The sequence below is a fragment of the Kryptolebias marmoratus genome, linkage group LG14 (genome assembly GCF_001649575.2).
Source record: "Kryptolebias marmoratus isolate JLee-2015 linkage group LG14, ASM164957v2, whole genome shotgun sequence".
Classification (NCBI taxonomy): Eukaryota; Metazoa; Chordata; class Actinopteri; order Cyprinodontiformes; family Rivulidae; genus Kryptolebias; species Kryptolebias marmoratus.
The window spans coordinates 7,562,466-7,568,494 of NC_051443.1; positions in this window are offsets into that span (position 1 = coordinate 7,562,466).

Below are 6,029 nucleotides of genomic sequence, written 5' to 3' on the forward strand. Positions count from 1 at the left end.
TGCTGAATAAACTGTTTTTTTCTTAAACCTTACTGACTTCACACGTTCCCCCACTTAGGATCGTGCTCTTGTGAGCTGCAGTCACTTTTCTTCACAAGTCACATAACAGTGTACAGAGATTACCTGGCAAATAAAGACTGAATCTGAAACAAACAACAACAGCTCGTGTGATTAAAAACTGGAGTAAATCGTTTATGTTCTTTATATTTGTTGTGAACTTTTGTTGTTCATTGATTCCATTCATTTTCCTTAGTTTTTTTTTGTTTTTCTTTTAATCCTTTTCATGGTTATAACAGTACTGAATTAAACACTGAGCATTCCTTGAAGGAATACGTGCCACCCACCGTCATTCACGCCGCAGTTTTAAACTAAAACCCTCTCACGATGGGATGTAGCCCGTTTGGTCAAACCTCGAAAGTGACGTTATGAACGATCTCTTGAAAATGTCCCGGGATGTCCCGCTCAGATGACTCACAGCTACTACCGCAACATATTTTAGCTTAATATCTGTAAAAATGACTGATTTATACACATTTTTAGTGTTTTTAAGGTCTTGCTGTGGGGGCCGTTTTGACTCCAAACATTAATCAGTTGTAGATGCACAGCATGAGATTGGCTAATTGACGTTAGCCAACAAGAAAACAGCTAAAACTTAGTCAGTTTGATGGATGTGGAGCTAAGAATTGTTGTGGCAGTAGCTGTAGTCATTCCCAACTCATACTGTGTGCTCATACTGTGTTTACTTAGATTTGACCAAGACGTTTATAACTCTGTCATTTCTCAACACAAGATGATCTTAGTCGAAAACTCTGGCATGAAAGGCCGTGGGTGACATGCATTCCTTTAAGGAGTTAAGTCTATAAATCAAAACACGAGTGGTAGAAATTTCAAATCGCACACTCTCAGCCCAGCAGGAGAAGTTCGTCTGTCGGACACATGCATCACCCCGTGGCTTGTTTCTATGCGGAGAAGAACCACAAAGCTCCGAGATCTTACAAACAAGCTTGTTGGAACAATGTTAGATCATTACGAGATCACATGGATTATCAGGTCTGAACACGCTGCTGGAGTCCAAAAGGCTCCAGTGCTGCTGGCGTCAAGGGAAACGCTTCTGTGGTGCATGCATTTGCAACCATTTGGTTACCGAAAACACTCAGATACCAAATTACCTCAACAAGGTCACCGTAAATGCTTCAGCCATGCTCTATGACGCTAAAAAAAATAAAAAATAAAATGAAAATGGCTTTTCCTGAAAAACTGCATATTACCCGCTGCTTTGCAGGGCAAGATTTTAAACAAAAATTTTCAGTAACCACTCATAATATGTGCTGGAGATAACTCCCAGCTACTACCAAATCAAACTTTAGCTCATTATCTGTAATAATTAAAGGCTAAGCACCAATTGAAGAATTCATATCACTGCCAGAGTTTGAAGCTGAAATCAGCCTTGTGTCAGGAGCGGTGGAGGCAGAGGCGAACCCAGAACACAGACTCATAGTTATAAATGAAAAAAAAAAAAAAAAAACTAATTTATTAAACTAAGAACCAAAACGAAAAACAAACAGCTGACGAGGCAGCAACTCAAAGAACAAAAATCAAAAACTCGATGGGCAGAACTATAAGGAGGCAAAGTATGGAGCATATTGGCAAACAGCAAAACAAAAGCAATGAACCAGCGACTAGTGGAAGAAATGACCGGGTATTTGAGTGCTGAGGGTAACGAGGGAAGTGGAAACAGGTGAGTGGAGATGATTACGGACAGGTGGAGATGGGCGTGGCAAGAAGGGCAAAAGAGTGACGGAGGGGGAGTGAATATTGAGCAGGAACACAAACAGGAAAAACCCAAACTGAAAGCACTAATTAAAACCCACAGAGAAACCATAAAGAAAACAAAACAGAAACAAAAAATCCAAATCCTCACACCTTGCAGTTATAGTTGTTTGAATCAAACCTCATAAGTGACTTTATTGTGAAATCTTGCGGCATGTGTTAGTGCTCGGATTATACGATGGGGATGACTATCAGCTGCTACCGCACAAAATGTAGCTCAAGATGTGTACCGTATTTTCCGCACTATAGGGCGCGCTGGATTATAAGATGTACTGTCAATGAATGGCCCATTTTCAAATTTTTGTCATATATAAGGTGCACCGGACTATAAGGCGCTCCTGGTGCACCTCCCAATTTTTGCAACTTTGTGTGCCGCGCTCTATTCAAAATGGACGATTTTGCTGCTCTAGCAGAGCTGGTTTGCCTGTATCAGCATTTATCTGATCCTTCTATGAGAGATCACAAAGATAATCAAACGGTTCAAAACTCACAGACGGATACTGCACCGACGTAAGAGTCAAATATAAATCCCTAGAGCGCTCACTCAGGTCCGCACGCCGTGCACGGAGCCCTGCACGACTATAACTGAGCTTTAATGCTACTTTAATGCGGCTTTGTAGTTTACCAAAGTCGTACTAAAACATTACGACTTCTTACATATATAAGGCACTCCGGGGTTATAAGGTGCACTGCTGTTTTTTGAGGAAATTGAAGGCTTTTAAATGCGCCTCATAGTCCGGAAAATACGGTAAAGTTAACCGAGTTGTTGTGGTTTTTGCGTTGGCTAATGTCAATCAGCTGTGACGGCCAACTTAAATTGGGTTGACTCCAAGAGTTAATCAGTTGGAATTTAATTAAGATCCATCCAGTGGTTCATGAGATTTTTCTTTTTGCTAACAGACAAGATCAATGCTAACAGTTATTGCCAATGTTTTAAGTAAAATATTGCAAGACGTGGGGTTTGAGGTGTGTGTTGGGGATGACGCTCAGCTACTACCACACCAAATTATAGACCGATGTTTGCAAAACTGACTCAGTTTTAACCATTTCTGTAGATGGCTGCAGCAGCCATCTTAAGATGGGTTGACTCCAAAATTGAATGAGTTGTCAATGCGCATCCACTAGTCGTTTTCTGAAAGTTTCCTTAAAATCCTCCTTGTGTTTAATGAGATATTTTGCTAGCAAACAGACTAAGTTGACTACAGTGGTTAATAACAAGTGTTAAAAACAAATCTTGCTCAGTATATTAGCACTTAGATTATGAGTTTGGGGTGAGTCTCAGCTACTACCACACTAAATTTGAGTTCAAATTTGATCTGTTAAATAGAGTAATAGACATTTTTACATTTGCTAAGGTCACTTAGCTGTGGCAGCCATCTTGAATGGATTTGACTCCGAAAGCGAATCACTCGTAGATGTACATCCAATGAATACTTTCTGGGAGTTTCATTCAAATGCATCTACTGGTTTATTATATATATTTTGCTAACAGTACAGACAAACACGTGCACAGACACAGATGAATACATGATCACCTGATTTTTACAGTGATGGGTGATAAAAAACACAGAGTCAGCAAATAATGAGAATGGTTGTGTAGAGGTTGAAAGGGGAAAACAGAATCCTCTGCCTGAATATTGGCTCAAGCTTGTAACACGTAGGTGAAAGTGAACTAGAAGCCAGTTTGCAGCTTTATGGACCCTGCTTCAAACTGTGGCAACGTAATGCGCCGACATAAACACACCTGGAAGCTCTGAACTGGAACACTAAAGAGCAACTCTGAGTGCCATGGATGTTCCTCCATGTTCAACCTGAGAGCTCAACCCAACAAGAGGCCAAACAGACCTGAGAAGCTCATCGGAATATCGCGTTGGCACAACATGGGTTATCGGGTCCAAAAACAGAAGGCGCCGGGCTAAAGTCCAGTACTGATGTCGTTAAAGCAGAAGGAAGGCAAACAACTAGAGAATTAAAGGCCTAGCGTTCCTTGAGGGAATGCTTATCGCCCGCTGCCTGTCATGCCAGAGTTTTAGACTGAGATAATCTGATGTTGATAAAAGTCAGAGCTGTAGCCATGAGATGTCACGCTCAGAGCACATGTTGTGAATGACTCTCAGCTACAACCACACCCAATTATAGCTCAATATTTGTTGAATTGACTGAATTGCAGCCATTTCCCTGTTTTCTAAGATCAGTTGGCTGTGGTGGCCATCTTGAACTTGATTGGCTCTAAACATAAATCAGTTGTACATGTACTTCCAATTGTTATTTCCTGAAAGTTTCATTAAAATCTGTCTAGTGGTTCATACGAGATTTTGCTTACAGACTTAGAAAGTCGCCTACAAGTCGTTAATGGCAACGTTTTAATCAAACGTCTCGCCCAAAATGTTAGTGCTTAGTATATGTGTTGAAGGTGACTCTCAGCTACAACCACGTTAAACTTCAAAATAAAATGGACTGAGCCATTCTTGTGTGCGTGTTTAAGGTCAGTTGGCTGGAGCAGCCATCTTGATTGCGTTTCATCAGCTGTAGATGGGCATCCAATGATTTCCTCCTGCCAGTTTCACCAAAGTTTGTCCAACTTTTGTGAGATATTTTGTTAGCAGCAGACACCATGAACACACACACAGACAAAGTACAGTAAATAAACCTTATTGCCCGCCTTCGCCTTTTGGTGGCAGGCGATAAATATCTTTGACTTTAAGGCCATTTTAAATCAAATGTTTGTTTTTGTTGAGAGAAAATAGAAGTCTCCGGTCATGATAATGACACCCACACTTCCATAGACTTCTATTACATTTCAGCTCAAAACATTCTCCTCCAAACTGGAAGCGAAGGCTCATTTTTAACTCGCCGTATCTCCTACATAAAACACTGTAACAAGATTAAAAAAAAAAAAAATCACATGTGCCACCATCAGAGTCTTCTGCTGCCCAAGGTCCAAAACTTCTTAAAATCTGACTTGTAGTTTTCATGCAGCGACTGTTCGTTTGAGGCTCACTTTTCAGTCATTCTGTCCGCCTCTCCATAACTTGGCAGCCAGGGAGTGGGCAGTACAGGTGCGCGGTTGCCACGGTGACCACGGTATCAGCAGCATCAACATTTGTTTTGCTCCTGGTTCAGACATTTTTTCTAAGATTGCCAAGTTTTGTTTGGAATCTCGGTGTAAAAGGCCCTATGTGTTGTTTATCCGAGGTTGGGTTTAATCCAGATTTATTGTTTCTCCTCTTCTTCAGTGAAGTCCACATAAACATTCTTTTTTTAATAATAGAAAAAGTGTGTGCATTAAGATTACTGTGTGGTTATGTAAGAGTTTTTACCACTACAGACCAGGGAACGGCACTGTTTCTACCAGAACCCTGTCTGTATCCCTTTGGGGACCCTGACATTAAATTTACTGCTAGAAACAGCAGCTGCTTCTTCAGATTGAACATGAAACTTAACTGTTTGTCTGCATGCAAAACATGACACACAGTGGCTCCTGCTGGATTCAATTACAGCTAAATGTATGGCTTTTTAAAAATTTAAGTACTTCTTATTATTAGATTTTCCTACATACAGACTGGTCGGTTACGCTTCCAGTGAAAATTAGGTCCAAAAGTCAGTAAGCCTCGTCGATATGTGTGTTTAACGTTTAAAGGAACCAGCTCGGCGGTCCAGTTCCGGTCCTAGTACCGAGCCGCACCGCGTCTTCCAAGCGTCTGCCCCTCCGCAGTGGGAGGAAGTAGCACCGCGGAGCGAGCGCGCCGTGCTAGTAGCATGAAACATACAGACCAAAAAATAATAATAATAATACAACCGAGCGTGCCATATTGTCGCTGGAAAACGAACAGCCTGATGGAGAGAAGCTAGCTGTGTCTTCCGGTGTAAAGGCAGCGGAGTGCGGGCGGGAGAGGGGGGCGCCCGAGCTGCTTCTGAAAGCCGCGCGAGCGACGCCTCGGCGGGCAGGAACCACTCGGGGGGGCTACCGCCGCGGAGCGCGAACGAGCTGTTCGGCTTTTCCTGCTTTTACTTCACGGTTCCCCCCGATGTGTGCGAGAAACCCGCCAACCCCCCCGTCAGTGACGTTTCACCATACGCTTTAATTAATAATAATAATAATAAATAACTATACCCCCGCCACCTTATCGGTTAACCCCAGTTAAAAAGTTATCTTTCACCAGGCGAGGCGAGCGCCGCTGACCAGCGCTCCCCCCCCC